This window comes from Anomaloglossus baeobatrachus, chromosome 5 (assembly GCF_048569485.1).
Source record: "Anomaloglossus baeobatrachus isolate aAnoBae1 chromosome 5, aAnoBae1.hap1, whole genome shotgun sequence".
Lineage (NCBI taxonomy): Eukaryota > Metazoa > Chordata > Amphibia > Anura > Aromobatidae > Anomaloglossus > Anomaloglossus baeobatrachus.
The window spans coordinates 90,074,265-90,091,964 of record NC_134357.1 but is presented as its reverse complement, the minus strand read 5'-3'; positions in this window follow the sequence as shown (position 1 = coordinate 90,091,964).

Below are 17,700 nucleotides of genomic sequence, written 5' to 3'. Positions count from 1 at the left end.
CTCTAAGCCTTGCCTAGCCTGGACCTTTTTTGACATAGAAAAAGATCGCCCAAATCATGTGATATGTAAAATTTGTCGTGATTCTGTTAGTAGAGGGCAAAACCTCAGCAGTTTGACAACTTCTTCCATGAAACGTCACATGAATAAATATCATATGTCCCAGTGGGAAACTCACCGTGCTGCAATGCGGTCTAGTGGAGTGAACCATCCACCGCCTGCCCCTTCAAGTGCATCCGCGCGCTCTTCATCTTCTAGGACTGTGGGGCCAGCTGTCACACCTGGTTTTCCACGCACAACTTCCACCACTGTAACTGCAACAGGCAGTTTGCTTGGTAGGTCGTCATTTGGTTTGGAAGGGGAAACAAGTTCGTGTGTACAGCTCTCTCAGACATCGATAGCATCAACGTTGGATGAAGCTAACATCATGTCTATGCCTGCACTTTCCTCACAAACCTGCATTTTTTGAGGGACACCCTACTCACCACCATCTACACACAACAGCCAGATCTCTGTCCCTCAGATGTGGACAAATAAAAGGCCATTTTCTGCGACCCATAACAAAGCTAAGAGGTCGACTTTATCCCTGTGTAAGCTCTTGGCTACCGAAATGCTGCCTTTCCGCCTGGTGGACATACAGGATTTTAGAGACCTTATGTCTGTCGCTGTGCCCCAGTACCAGATGCCCAGTCGCCACTACTTCTCTAAGAAAGGTGTGCCTGCGCTACACCAGCATGTCGCACACAACATCACCGCTTCCTTGAGAAACTTGAGAAACGTGTGAACGGGTGCATTTCACCACTGATACTTGGACCAGTAAGCATGGACAGGGACGTTACATGTCGCTGACTGGGCACTGGGTAACTATGGTGATAGATGGTGAAGGGTCTGCTGCACAAGTCTTGCCGTCCCCACGACTTGTATGTCAATCCTCTGTCTGTCCAAGTTCCGCCACTGCTTCTGCCTCCTCCACCTCGTCTGGGTCCTCCACCTCCGCCCCAAGCCTGCCTGGTCAGGCCACCAGCGTTCTCACTGCGCAGAAGGAATCACGCACCCCTCATTACTATGCTGGCAGCAGAGCGCAACGGCATCAGGCGGTCTTTAGCTTGAAATGTCTTGGAACTAAGAGTCACACAGCGGCTGAATTGTGGGCAGCTCTGGAGACTGAGTTTGGTAAATGGTTGTCTCCACTCAACCTGTAGCCTGGTAAGGCTGTGTGCGACAATGCTGCAAACATGGGTGCGGCCCTTCGCCTGGGCAAGGTGACACACGTGCCTTGTATGGCTCACGTGTTGAACCTTGTTGTCCAGCAATTTTTAACACACTATCCCGGCCTAGATGGCCTTCTGAACAGGGCACGAAAACTGTCTGCTCACTTCCGCCATTCAACCACCGCTGCTGAGCGACTTGCATTGCTCCAGAAGTCTTTCGGCCTGCTGATTCATCGCCTGAAATGCGATGTGCCGACACGCTGGAATTCGACTCTCCACATGTTACAGCGACTATGGCAGCACCGTCGAGCCATGGTGCAATACGTCATGACATGGGAACATAGGGGACAGGGATCAACAAGGGTGCATGGTAGCAGGCAAATTGTTGAGGAAGGTGCAGGAGAACATGAAGAAATGGAGGACGAACTGTCCATGGACATGGAAGACTCAGTGGATGAGGGAGACCTTGGTCAAATTTCAGTTGAAAGAGGTTGGGGGGAGATGTCAGAGGAAGAAAGAACGGTTAGCACCTCTATGCCACAAACACAGCGTGGACTTGGTCCGCATGGGTGAGCCAGACACATGAGCGCCTTCTTGCTGCACTACCTCCAACATGACCCTCGTATTGTCAATATTAGAAGTGATGATGACTACTGGCTTGCCACACTCTTAGATCCCTGGTACAAGTCCAAATTTTGTGACATAATTCCAGCCATAGAAAGGGACGCACGTATGCAGGAGTATCAGCAAAAGCTGTTACTCGATCTTAGCTCGGCTTTTCCACTAAACAACCGTGGTGCAGGGAGTGAATCTCCCAGTTGTAACTTGACAAACATGGGACGGTCTCGTCATCTTCAACAGTCTACCCGTACCAGTAGGACCGTATGTGGTGCTGGTAACAGCAATTTTATTGAATCTTTTCATCATTTTTTTAGACCATCCTTTGCAAGGCCACCAGAGACAAGTCTGACACATAGTCAACGGCTGGAGAGGATGATACAGGAGTATCTCCAAATGAACATCGATGCCATGACTTTGCAAATGGAGCCTTGCTCATTTTGGGCTTCAAATCTTGAAAAATGGCCAGAGCTCTCCACTTACGCCTTGGAGATTTTGTCGTGTCCAGCTGCTAGCGTTGCCTCTGAACGTGTCTTCAGTGCTGCTGGGTGTGTGCTGACAGATAAGCGCACGCGTCTGTCCAGTGACAATGTGGACAGACTAACAAACTTGTTCAAAATGAACAAGTCATGGATCCACAAGGAATTTACTACCACCGTGTCATCCTGGGGAGAGTAAATGCTTGTGGATTTGGAATGTTCTTGATGCAAATCTACCTGTGAAGTGTACAACTGGGGCACAAGTGCTGCCACTGAAGGGGTGTGTGTGTGTGTGGCCCAATTTTTGGAAAAAAGGGAGTCTCCGCTTGGAGTAACCCTTGCTTACATTGTTTTTAAAAATGATCCAAGATGAACAGAGCTGGGATCAGGAAAGACTTAGCTACCTACCCCGGTGTCATCCTGGGGACGGTTAAGTATGGCGTATTTTTGAATGTGCTTGATGCAAATCTAGCTGTGAAGTGTACAACTGGGGCACAAGTGCTGCCACTGAAGGGGTGGGTGTGTGTGTGGCCCAAGGGAGACTCCGCTTGGAGTAACCTTGCGGTGTTTTACATGATTTTAGAATGGGATGCCATGCCTATATCTGTGTCTCATCCTCTTTTCCTTGTAACGCTGTTTTGTTTTCGCATGAGAATTTGTTCTTGTCACTTTCCCATGTGTTTGTGTTATGTTGTGAATCGTTTGTCACCTTCTAGGTGTTTTTATGTGTTTGTGATTGCCTCCCATTGTTTCCTATGTGGTTCGAGTGCTTCGCCGAACGGGTTCGCCGAACCGAACTCGAACGAGACCTCCGTTCGGCGAACCGAACTCGAGCTGAATCACGGCCGGTTCGCTCATCTCTAGTCATGACACCTCAACTTCTTCCAGAGACTAGCTCCTTCCAAAGTGGTCAGAATAAAGCTGGGTTTACACACTGCAACATCTCAAACGACATCGCTGTAACGTCACCGGTTTTGAGTCGCAATAGCGATGTTGTATGCGATGTTGCAGTGTGTGAAACCTATCAGCGACCCGGCCCCTGCTGTGAAGTTGTAATCGTTACAAATCGTTCAGGACCATTCCTAGGTCCTTTGTTTCCCGCTGTGCAGCATGAAGTTTCAGTGTGTGAAGACTTTGCAGCGACTTTGTTAGCAACTTCCCTTTCAAAAGGCTGCTTATCAACGTCCCCAACAACCAGCTAGGTCGCTCTGCAGGGCCGGATCGCTGTTGAGTTGTTGGCCAGGTTTGCCTGTTTGAACGCTCACCAGAGACTTAGCAGAGACTTAGGGGTGCTTCACACACAGCGAGCTCGCTGCCGAGATCGCTGCTGAGTCACGCTTTTTGTGACGCAGCAGTGACCTCATTAGCGATCTCGCTGTGTGTGACACTGAGCAGCGATCTGGCCCCTGCTGCGAGATCGCTGCTCGTTACACACAGCCCTGGTTCGTTTTCTTCAAAGCCGCTCTCCCGCTGTGACACACACATCGCTGTGTGTGACAGCGAGAGAGCGACAAATGAAGCGAGCAGGGAGCAGGAGCCGGCGTCTGACAGCTGAGGTAAGCTTGTAACCAAGATAAACATCGGGTAACCAAGGTGGTTACCCGATATTTACCTTAGTTACCAGCCTCCGCAGCTCTCACGCTGCCTGTGCTGCCGGCTCCGGCTCTCTGCACATGTAGCTGCTGTACACATCGGGTTAATTAACCCGATGTGTATAGCAGCTAGGAGAGCAAGGAGCCAGCGCTAAGCAGTGTGCGCGGCTCCTTGCTCTCTGCACATGTAGCTGCATTACACATCGGGTTAATTAACCCGATGTGTACAGCAGCTAGGAGAGCAAGGAGCCAGCGCTCAGTGTGCGCGGCTCCCTGCTCCCTGCACACAGCGCTGGTAACTAATGTAAACATCGGGTAACCATACCCGATGTTTACCTTAGTTACCAGTCTCCGCAGCTTCCAGTCGGCGGCTCCGTACAAGCGCAGCGTCGCTTGCACGTCGCTGCTGGCTGGGGGCTGTTCAGTGGTCGCTGGTGAGATCTGCCTGTTTGACAGCTCACCAGCGACCATGTAGCGATGCAGCAGCGATCCTGACCAGGTCAGATCGCTGGTCGGATCGCTGCTGCATCGCTAAGTGTGAAGGTACCCTTAGGGAGGTCGCTATTGCGTCACCAAACCGGTGACGTTACAGCGATGTCCTTTGCGATGTTGCAGTGTGTAAACCCAGCTTAAGAATGAAGATTCTATCACTTGTATCAGATTGTAGGACAAGTGACTTATAGGGAAGTGGAGTGGTCACAAAAGAGCTGCACTAGCAGATAAGGCAGGAAAGGACAGCCAGATAAGAAAGAGTCTTTAACCCCTTCTGATCCCAGACTCGCTAGAGGTCTCCCCAGAGTGGGCCATTCATCACAACTGTGTTAAGCTACAGTTCATAGTGCGAATTATCTTCAGTTTTGGGCATATTCCTCATTTCGGATATACAGTATCATTCTATTTTAAGAACATATAAAGATAATTTTTTGAGCTACACAACCCCCTTAATTTGATTGCTGCCCGTCAGGCTTCTGAGATTTATGGCAAGCAACTGCTTTTGCCTGGGGAAGATGCAGACAACAGTATTTGATATATAGCCGTCAGAGTGAGATCCGAGGAGCTCTAAGCTGTGAAACACTTTCTATCTAGTGAAGGGATTCTTATAATGAAAATTAGGATTAGGGATGGTATGTGCTAAAGTGTGTAAATCATAAAAGTCTGCTAATAAAAAAGACTCAGCTTGTCTCACCTGCCCAATTCCAACATTTTCATACAAAAGAAAAAAAAATATATACACAAAATATATACTGTGTGTGCGTGTGCGTTAGTATACAGTATGTATATATGTGTATATATGTATATATATGTGTATATATGTGTATATATGTGTGTATATATATATATATATATATATATATATAATATACACACATACAAACACACACACACATGAGAAGTTACATGTTTCTTACTGTGGCTGGACAGAGAGTTCACATGGAATGGCATTAGAATATATATGTATATATACTGTATATGTATATATATATTTATATATATATATATATATATATATATATATATATATATATATATATTCTAATGTCATTCCATGTGAACTCTCTGTCCAGCCACAGTAAGAAATATGTAACTTCTCATGCCCCAGGACCCAAGTCTATGCACCCCATATTTAGGAATCTACGGCATCTGCGCACCTCCTCCACATGTAGTGGATGCTTTATGCAGGCTGAAAAATGTTTTTATACCAAACAGCCAAGCTTCTGATATTGACAACAGCATTGACATATATTGGCTTCTTCTATGAATTATGACAGCATCTGCTACAAACTAAATTACCAGAGCTATTACTGATAGCTAGCATTGGATTTGTGTCAAATACCTGCCATAAATGCACACGGGCATCTATGATATCAGATATCTAGATTTTTTATCTTGGCCTGGCTGCCATTCAGATGTGTGAAGAAATCAATTGCCTATGTGCATCAATTCTATGTCAGTCTTATTTTTTTTGCAGTTTATTTTGCAATAATTTTATCTAATGGCCAGTGCTGGATTACCAATTACCGGTAAGTAATGGACCCCCAGGTCTTTTGGGGGCCCCGGCAAATGATGAAAAATAATATTGATTTGGTATTGAAAGAAATCGGAGGACAGCTGAAGCCACATGTCAACATTATAGCAAACGGCAGTGAAATGATGTTTTGGCTGTTGTTGGGTATATTTGAGAACTCGCAAGTAGTAGAGGACCGGTATCTATGCAATTGGGCATGTCAACTATGTGAATGGCCAGAATGGGGAGTGCGAGCAAAGGAAAGATAAGTGGCCACGAGTTCTCGCAGATTCTAGATCATAATAGAACATTCATGAGTAGAATCTTCAGGAACACAGAGAGTCGATACAGTCCTACACCCAAGCTCCACCGTAGTTCATTACCTTTTACGGGTTATAATAAAATTGAATTAACTTAATTTTTGTTCTATTTAATACAATTTATTTGGTCTATTAAAATTGTTGTCAGTAAATTTAAAAACATATTAGGAAATAATTTGCTTCAGGAGGGCCTTAACACGTTGACTGCCTAGGGGCCTCCACAGGGTTTAATCCGGCACTGCTAATAGCTCACGCCATTTGTTTAATTTGGCATATTTCATATTGGAGAAGGTGTGGTGCTTTGAGTGTAAATATAAGGCTTACCTTTTTATCCAGGATACTGAAGAAAAAGCCAAAATGACTTATAAGTGTCTCTTCCGAGAAGAACACCAACTTGACTTGGTGCAAATAGTATTCTTCTCTGGCTAAATACTTCATAAATCACAGTATATGTCAAAATTTTAGTAAAAGTAGTGGAGCACAAGGCTTTATATATTGAGTGTTTCTAATGGGATTGGTTTAACTAATGCGAATAGGATCGATCAATCAATCAGAACATTCATTGTGTATTCTCACAATTTTTTTAATAGGCCTGGACAACACTTTGTTTTTTTTAGATATAAGCTGTTCTAGGTTCCAAAGTGATTAGCCCTTTCACCCCCGGGTGATTTTCCGTTTTTCGTTTGTTTTGGGTTTTTTTGCTCCCCTTCTTCCAAGAGCCGTAACTTTTTTATTTTTCCGTCAATCTTGCCATATGAGGGCTTGAGGTTTGTCCAAAAAAAGTGGCACACTTTTTGCACCATTTTCCGTGACCTGTAGCGGTTTCATTTTTCGGGATCTGGGCTCAGTGATGGCTTATTTTTTGCATCATAAGCTGATGTTTTTAAAGGGAACCTATCACATACAATATGCGTTCAGACCTATCAGCAGATACATGTGTGCTTTAATTATACCTCCCTACCCATCCCCGTATTGTAAAATTGTGTAATATGAAAGTAATAAAAAAACGTTTTACTTAAATATTTCCTATGTAAATAGCAGAGCTTGTTGCCCCATGGGCGTTGCATTGCCCTGTGGGCGTTTGCATACTTTCCATGGTATCACACCCCTGTGGGTGTGATACCATGGATTCACATGAGCGATGTCACCGTCAGCTCCTTCAGAATCCCACGCGTGTTTGCATTCATTCATTCCCGCAACCTTTTCCGGGTGCTCGCTGTCAGTTTCAGACGCGCTCTGTGTATGATCAGAAGAGTCTGATCATACACAGTGCACGTCTGAAGCCGGCGAGTGAACACTTGGAAAAGGCTGCGGGAATAGTAATTGCAAACACGCGTGGGATTCTGAAGGAGCTGACGGTGACGTCGCTCATGGGAATCCATGGTATCACGCCCACAGAGGCGTGATACCATGGAAAGTATGCAAACGCCCACAGGGCAATGCGACGCCCATGGGGCTACGAGCTCTGCTATTTAGATAGGAAATATGTAAGTAATAAAACGTTTTTTATTACTTTCATATTACACAAATTTACAACACAGGGATGGGTAGAGAGATGTAATTAGGGCACACATGCGTCTGCTGATAGGTCAGAACGCATATTCTATGTGACAGGTTCCCATTAATTGGACAATTTTTTTTCAGATGCTACGTTTTGATCGCCTGTTATTGCATTTTCCACAATATTTGCGACGACCAAAAAACGTAATTTTGGTGTTTGGAATTTTTTTGTCACCATTTACTGATCAGGTAAATTGATTTTATATTTTGATAGATCATGTGTTTCTGAATGCGGCGATACCAAATGTGTGTATATTTTTTAATTTTTTAACCCTTTAATTTTCAATGGGGCAAATGGGAAGGTGATTTAAACGTTTTAGTTTTTTTGTTTTTTTTTATATTGTAAAACTTTTTTTACTTTGTTTTTTATTTTTTTTTTATTTTACTAGTCCCCCTAGAGGAATATAAGGATCAGCAGTGTAATGGCTCATTCATTTCTCCCGATTATAGCTGCATAGCTCAGAACAGGAGAAATGCTCTTTTCTTGTAACAGCAGTGCTCTGCCGGCTGAAACAGGAGGTGACTCATTATAATGACAGTAGTCATCACATGACCCTCTACTACCATGGCAACCATCGACTCCACATGTTCACATCACGAGGCTTCCGATGGCAGCGGTAAGTGAACCTGTTCTGTGCATTTAAATCGCAATGTCACAATTTGACAGCGAGATTTAAGGGGTTAACAGATGCGGGTGGATCGTGGATCCACCTGCGCCTGCGAGGGTCACATGTCAGCTGTTCAAATCAGCTGACATGGGTATGGATCACCGCAAGCTCACAGCAGCAGCTGGCGGTGATCAGCCCTTCATTATTTAGGACATATGTGTATGTCTTTGGTTGTGAAAGAGTTAAGGGTGCTTTACACGCTGCAACATCGCTAGTCATCTTGTTAGCGATGTAACACGCCAGATCGCACATACGATAGGCCAAAATCGCACATGTGACCGGCGCTGAAAAAAATGACCTATGTGCGATCTCGGCAAATCTTATCTGCGATCTGGCGTGTCACATCACTAACGAGTTCGCTAGTGTTGTCGCAGCGTGTAAAGTACCCTTTAATCTTGGTTAGTCTTCTCTATCTTCCAGCAATCAGCTGTTATCGCAACTATCACGTCTGGTACATATTTTGCCAATTCAGTACCGAGTCAAGCATAGCAGAAGCTGCCCTTTACAACATCTTACTGCTATGGTTCATGTTGAATTTTTAGGAATTTGCTTAAACCTGGCAACTTCAAACGAATTATGTTTCACGTCATGCGAATCACCAAAATAGCCGCTGTCTTTTTACACTTTGCACAACACTGAATTTGCCAGAGAAGGATCACATGGCCTAGGGAATGACTAGACTGTCTTCGCCATAATGCCTTGCAGTGATTACATCACATGTTATAACACAGCCAATCAGAAGGGCCCATCATAGTCTGTATAAAAGCAGAAGTAGGAAATGCAGCAGCCAGTTGGGAGTGAATCTGGATAGTGAGGCAATGTCACAGATCACAATTTAACCATAGGGATAGGGAGAGAAAGCCACAAAACACTGATTAGCCGTGTAACGGTATGACACTGAAGATTAGTTTGTGAGGAAAAGAGCACGGTTTCTTAGATTTTTCAGAACATCTGTACTTTTATTTTGCCATACATCGACCCATAGCAAAACATATTATCCTCTTTAGTGCAGTACTGTTTTGTGTATCAGTATAGGTTAGCACTATCTGGTAGTTGCCACATGTTGGAATGTAAGAAATGATTGCATTATGCATTATAAACATATATCTCTAACATTAACTGTAGCGTTCTGATGTTTTGCTCAGATTTGACGCTTTCCTCCCGTCTTCTCTGCAGCGTATTCTCCAGTACGTCTTAACATTAGCAGGTTTCTTCTCTCCAGGCTCCAGGATATTTGTGTGGGTGGAGAGGTTAGATGGCAGCTCAGCTATAAATGTTTTAATAACATCTTTATAAGCAGCACATAGAAGCCCTCTAGACATTTCTCACCAGATAAAGCAGTTACGTACGGCAGACACAGAATCGCTGAACGGAGTTGTCAGGTTTCCACTTTCTGCTGATTTTGTTTTATAATATCTATAATAATTTCAGCCTTGCTTTCGACGAGTCTACGTTTGGGAGTCAGCAGATACCTTGAAAAACCCTGTTGTCTCTTCCATAATATAAAGATGGTATTATATTGATTTGTGCATGTATACCAATATACTTTCAAGCTCTTTATGCTAGGTTCTTATTAATACAGTGCTCTCCATTGAGAACTATGTCAGGGTTTCTGATGGAATCTCCAAAAACTTGTATTTGACAGGAAACCCCAGCAGAGCCGCGACGGAGCCATACACTTTTGGCATTAAAGTCGCTGAAAATGCCAGCCAGACACCATTTTGGTAGAATTTTTGGAAGCTGGGAAAAGGTTAAAATAATAAAAATATACACAGTGCCTTGAAAAAGTATTCATACCCTGTGAAATTTGCCACATTTCTTCATGTAACACCAGGAAACTTAAAAGTTTTTTATTGGGATTTTATGTGATAAACCAACACTAAGTAGAAAGTATTTTGTGAAGTGTAAAGGAAATGATAAATGGTTTTCTAAACATTTTAAAAATATAAATCTGAAAATTGTGCATATGTATTCAGCACCCTGTAGTCTTATACCCCTAAATAAAATCATGAATAACCAATTGCCTTCAGACGTCACCTAATTAGTAAATTGAGTCCATGTGTGTGCAATTTATTCTCAGTATAAGAACAGCTATTCTTTGAAGGCCTCAGAGGTTTGTTTGAGAACATTAGGGATCAAACATCACCATGAAAACCAAGGAACGCACCATACAAGTCTGGGATAAAGTTGTGGAGAAGACTAAAGCAAGGTTAGGTTATAAAGAACCTTATAGAGGATGTTTTTTGTATTTTATTCCAAATAAAATATTTTTTGGTGTTTGTGTAATTTTACCTTAACTTACAGATTAGTAATGAGGAGGGGTCTCATAGACTCTCCCCGTTACTAATCTAGAGCTTAGTGGCAGCTGTGAGCTGCAATTAACCCCTTATTACCCTGATTGCCACCGCACCAGGGCAATTGGGAAGAGCCGGGTAAAGTGTTGGAATTGTCACATCTAATTGATGCAACAATTCAGGGTGGCTGCAGACTTCTATTTTTAGACTGAATAGTGACCTAATAACCATGGGTCTCCCCATCCTGAGAATACCAACCTCCAGCTGTGGGGCTTTTTTTTATTAACTTCGTTTTATTAACAACCAACATAATCAGACATAATACAGCTTCTATTATACATAGCATTAAATAGGCAGACCATAGGAAGATCTGTAGCTAATCATGAACAGAATGGTAAGATATCACAAAACCTCCATAGCTGTATCTAAAGCAGAATTGTTGTCTGTGCACTTTAGCACTCATCTATCTGACAGATATTAATATTAACCCCTTAACGATCGCACGCAGTAAAGTTACATCCTAGTGGTCATAGTGTTAGTCCCCTGTAGCTGGTGGGGATCCGTTCACATGTCAGCTGATTTGTATAGCTGACATGTGTGCCTTGCATGCACGAGTGGAATTGCTATCCACCTGTACCTGTTAAACCCTTAAATGGCGCAGTCAAAATGTGACAGCGCCATTTTAATGGCAATTGCACTAAATCTTTACTCACAATCCTGAACCGTAAGTCACGCAACGTGATCACAAGGATCCGATGGTTGTTATGGTAGTACAGGGTCATGTGATGACTCCTGTAGCTCATATAACTCAGGTCCTGTAAGAAGCAGTCAAGTACTGTAGGTTAAAGAAGATGAGCATTTCTCCTGATCTGAGCTGTGCTGCTCTGATCGCTAGAAAAGAATGAGCGATCAAACAGCTGATCCTTATAGTCCCCTAGGGGGACTAGTAAAATAAAAAAAAAAGTTTTGAAAAATTAAAGAAAAATAAAAAACCTAAAAGTTCAAATTACCCCTCTTTCACCCCATTGAAAGTTAAAGGGTTAAAAAATAATAAATATACACATATTTGGTATCGCCGTGTTCAGAACTGCCTGATCTATCAAAATATAAAATCAGTTAATCTGATCAGTACACGTTGTAGTGGCAAAAAAATTCCAAACACCTAAATTACGTTTTTTGGTCTCTGCAAATAACAGGCGAACCATTAAAAACGTCAGCTTGACACACAAAAAATAAGCCATGACTGAGCCATAGATCCTTAAAAATGAGAATGCTACGGGTCGCAGAAAATGGCGCAAAACGTGCGCCTTTTTTTGGACAAACTTCTGATTTTTTGTTAACCCTTTAGATAAAAGTAAACCTATACATCTTTGGTGTCTACCAACTCATAGCGACCTGAGACATCACAGTGACACATCAGTTTTACCATATAGTGAACACAGTGAATAACATCTCAAAAATAATTGTGCAATCACACTTTTTTGCAATTCTTCCGCATTTGGAATTTTTTTTCCCATTTTCAGTACACTATATAGTAAAACTCATGGTTTCATTAATAAGTACCACTCATTCCACCAAAAATAAGCCCTTACATGGCTATATTGATGGAAAAATAAAAAAGTTACGGCTCTCGAAAGAAGGATGGCGAAAAAAACCCCAGAAAGCGCAAAATTATTATTCAATTTTTCTGGACGCCCCCTATTGTATTATACTACCCCATTCATAAGGTATAATTGAGTTGACCAATTTAACCGAGGATCTTACAGATGGATCTGAACCACCCATGCACTTCAGGACTATCAGTTTTCTAGCCATAAACAAGGTTTCCCTAAATAATATTTTCATGTAATGATCCCATTACCCCTCCTCCACTACCCCAAACAGACAAAGCAAGGGGTCACATGGAACAGATATCTTCACCTCCTGACAGAATTAGGATATAATTGGGAAGCTCCATATTATATGTATAAAGTTTGCCCCTGAAAGGTTATTAAACCAGTTATTGGTACTTTTGGCAGTGTAGACAGGTGCAAAGTCCTGCTGGAAAATGAAATTTCCATCTCCAAAAATCTTGTCAGCAGAGGGAAGCATGAAGTGCTCTAAAATTTCTAAAATTTCCTGGTAGATGGCTGCACTGACTTTGGTCTTGATAAAACACAGTGGTCTACACCAGCAGATGACATGGCTCCCCAAATCATCACTGATTGTGGAAACTTCACACTAGACCTCAAGCAGCTTGGATTGTGGCCTCTCCACTCTTCCTCAAGACTCTGGGACCTTGATTTCCAAATGAAATGCAAAATTTACTTTCATCTGAAAACAACACCCACTGAGCAACAGTCCAATTCTTTTTCTCCTTGGCCCAGGTAAGACACTTCTGGCGTTGTCTATTGGTCATGAGTGGCTTGACACAAAGAATGCGACAGTTGTAGCCCATGTCCTGGATATGTCCGTGTGTGGTGGCTCTTGATGCACTGACTCCAGCAGCAGTCCACTCCTTGTGAATCTTCCCCAAATTTTTAAATGGCCTTTTCTTAACAATCCTATCAAGGCTGCAGTTATCCCTGTTGCTTGTGCACCTTTCTCTACCACACTTTTTCCTTCCACTCAACTTCACATTAATATGCTCGGATACAGCACTCTGTGAACAGGCAGCTTCTTTAGCAATGACCTTTTGTGGCTTATCCTCCTTGTGGAGTGTGTCAATAACTGCTTTCTGGACATCTGTCAACCAGACTAAAGGGCCATTTACACGCTGCGACATCGCTAACAATATATCATTGGGGTCACGGTGTTTGTGACGCACATCCGGCGTCGTTAGCGACATCGCAGCATGTAACACCTATGTGCGACCTTAAACGATTGCAAAAGAGGCAAAAAAATCGTTGGTCTGTGATACGTCGTTCATTTACCAAAAATCGTTGTCTGGTGAGTAGCGAGGTTGTTTGTCGTTCCTGCGGCTGCACAAATCGATATGTGTCACACCGCAAGAACGAGTAACAACCTCGTACCTGTGGCCATCCACAATGAGGAAGGAAGGAGGTGGGCGGGATGTTCGTTCCGCTCATCTCCACCCCTCCGCTTCTATTGGACGGCTGCTGTGTGATGTCGCTGTGACGCCGCACAAACCGCCCCCTTAGAAAGGAGGCTGTTCACCGGCCAGAGCGACGTCGCAGGGAAGGTAAGTCCCTTGGAAGGTAAGTGTGATGGATGTAAGCGATGTTGCAAGATCACAGCGTGTAAAGCACCCTTTAGGGACCATTTTAAACGCTTAGGAAGTCCTTGCAAGTGTTTTGTGGTAATTATTCTAATTTTCTGAGGTAATGACTTTTAGGTGATCATTGGCTGTAAACCATAATTATCAACATTAGCACAAATAAACACTTGAAATAGATCACTCTGTGTGTAATGACTCTATATAATATATTTGTTTCCTTTTTTGTACTGAATTACTGAAATAAATTAACTTTTTGAGGCTATTCTAATTTATAGAGATGTATTTGTATGTCATGTTACCTTTGGGGTTAACAAGCTATAGGGACATTAAAGGTGCAGTGCATGTTGAGAAGTGATTGAAAGGAAGTTCCAGTACCTACAGTCGCCACAGGGTACTGTATCTCACCTAAGGTGCAGTACTCATCCCAGGTAAGAAAGAGGTTAATCGCTGGTGTTTCTCACATTCACAAACCACACACAGTTAGGTGCATTCCCACTGGGATTGGCCTAGGTTAGACAGGGGGGTGGCCATCACGAAGCATGGGACTTTCCCGGTCACTAGGACAACCACCTGGGTGGCGGGAACCACTTGGGGAAAAGGAATGAGCATCGACCACTTGAGCAGTTTCCCCCGGGCACAGCTTGAGGTAAGGAACTAAGTCAGGACCTCGGTCCAGGCATCACCTTACACTTCTGGGAGCACTGCAAGTCCTGTGTTTTGGAGCAGGCAGCTCAGCCCGGGCTCTACACAACTACAGGGGATTCTAGGATCTGCTGAGAGTGCAGGAAACACATGCAACCCGTTCCACATTCAATCCACGGGATTGGAGGGACCCCGACCAGAAAGGACACACAGTGGGAACAGTGGTGGGAACCTCCAAATTATCCGGGATCGGCTGGGGTCTATTACGGCAGAGACCGGCACTCCAAGGGTGACAACCGGACTGTGAGTAAAGGACCTTGAACCGCAACCACTGAGTCAGCCCTTCATTTCTGGAGCCGTCGCCCCATCATCCTCCTTGGGGCCTAGCTCTGCCTGTGGGGAGCTGAACCATCCCTGCTGCGACACCATCCGCCCCAGAGGACAGCACCCGCAGCAGCGGCTAATCCCTTGCCGCACACCACAGGTGGCATCACAAGACAACTCCCAACATCCTCAACCCCTTTATCCTCATCATCCCATCCCCCATCCTTCTCCACTTTCCCTTTTGTGGACACCTCGGGGTCACGAAATTGGGCAGGGCCACTCGTGACAACCCCCTGACCCTCACCGGCCCGGTGACGAGTATTCCCAAGACCCCATAAGGTGCTCCACTAGCAGAATGAAAAATGGACAGCCTACTAAAAAATAGTCTATGGAGAGTTATAAAGCATGAAAATAGGGACAGTCCTATGCATATTAGACTGATCAGGGCACCAAAATCATTTAACATTCATGGTTTCTCTCACAGATCAGATCAAATTCACTTAAATGGGTTGTTTTATCACAGACGTCTGCTGAGGATAACCTGTATGGACTTTTTAGACTGACATAGTTTATGTGACTTCTCTGCCATTTCTATTTGCATTTTACATTTGTATATATTGTAATGAGTCTCAACATACCAGTCTGCCACAATGTTATAGGTGTTAATAATTACACTATTCATCCTGCCATTGCCTGTTACCTCTGAAAGTTCTTCCAGATTCTTTTTGCCTATATTGTGTGACATGGGTTATTATTAGTGCACTGAGGGTCGGGATGTTTGCCTGTTTGGATGTCCTCTGTCCCCTTTGTAGACTTTCTATGTTCTTTTCTATAGTGTCATTGTTCCTCTAATACCACAACAATTGAATTGAGGCATCTGCAGTTGTTTAGCACAAAGCTGGCAAATAAAAATGTGTCTGACTGTAGTAATTATGCCCCTGAAAACATCCAGAACTATGTGGACTATTCATGTGATGCTAAAATATGCTAACCATCTGCTACATATACAGCATATTCCAGTTTAATGTATTGTAACTGGCCTCTTTATTGCACCAAGCATTCCTTAAAGCAGCACACCAGTACATTTTTTCTTTTTTAGATGGCAAAGTAACATAATCACAGTAAAGTACCTGTAATGATGATTACTTCCATCCCTTTCTGTTACAAATCTATGTTTCCGTTGTAATTCATTTGGTGAATGCATATGCAGAACCAGGAGCTTAGTCGGTACTCACAACGCTCTGGCTTCTCCGGCCTCTTTCTCCTCCCGGTGCTGCCTTCTGTTGGTGATTGACAGGTCACTCTTCTATGTGACCTTCTCTTTCGTCCAACATCTCATGCAGGCGCTGTCATTCCGGGGGTGGCACAAGTGCAATAATGTGCTGGTAACGTTGCGAGAGCCAGAATATCTATCTGCACATGTGCTGTCCTCAGGAACGTCAGCGCATGCGTGAGATGTCAAGCTCTCTGACTGGCTTCCCTGTCTGAGATCTTGCACAGGCACCATCATATTCCAGGGAAATTTACTACTAATCATTTTAACGACCCATCTATCACTGCAATCTTATAACGCAGCAGTCCCCAACCTTTCTGACAGTGAGAGCCACATTCAGGTCTGAGAGAGGGTCACGAGCGACATCAGCGCCCATTAGTGGCGTAACTAGAGTTCGATGGGCCCTGGTGCAAAGTTTGGATCCCTCCCCCCCCTCCCGCCATGTTCACCGATACTTGGATAATAACAATGTCACTTAGCTTCTACACTCAGCACCCAGGTTTCCCATGATCTGAAATCCCTCTATCAGCACCCAGCTTTCCTATGTTCTGATACCCATCTCATCCTCAACACTCAGCTTCCCCATGCTCTGCTATACATCTCCCTCTCAGCACCCAGCTTTTACATATCAGAGCATGGGCTAGCTGGGTGCTGAGAGATGTACAGCAGAACTTGGGAAAGCTGGGTGCTAAGGGAAAAAGCCTTCTTCTCTCAGCACAAAATGTTCCCATCCCATGCTTGTATCTTTGTCCCCCCTCATATATAGTTCTCCAAATACAATAATGGCCCCCACATAGCCTTCCATATAGTAAAACGAGTCCACCATAACCCTTCATATATTAGAATGCACCCCCATAGTCCTCCATGCATTAAATGCATTTCCCATAGTTCTCCATGTATTATAATTCACCCCATAGTTCGTCATATATTATAATGCACCCCATATATTATACTGCACCACATAGTCCACCATATATTATAATGCACCACCATAGTCCTCCATGTATTATAATGCATTTCCCATAGTCATCCTTGTATAAAGTAGCCCTCATAGCCCTCCAATTATTTTTAATGCATTTCCCATAGTTCTCCATGTATTATAATTCATCCCATAGTTCTCCATATATTACAATGCACCCACATAGTCCTCTATGTTTATGTACCCCCATAGTCCATGTATAAGGTAGCCCCCATAGTCCTACATATATTATAATGTAGCCCCCATAGTCCTATATGTATTATAATGCAGCCCCATAAACTTTCAGATTGTATTATGCAGCCATGTATAATGCACCCCTATAGTTCATGTATAAGGTGTCCTTCATGTTGTATAATGCATCTCCCTAGACCTCCATGTATAATGCAGCCCTCTAGACCTCCGTGTATAATGCAACCAGCCCCCCAGGCCACTGTGTATTATTCAGCCAGCCCCCAGGCCTTGGTGTATAATGCAATAAGGAATAACGTTTGGAACACCATTCTAAGTCTGAACTTGGTGCA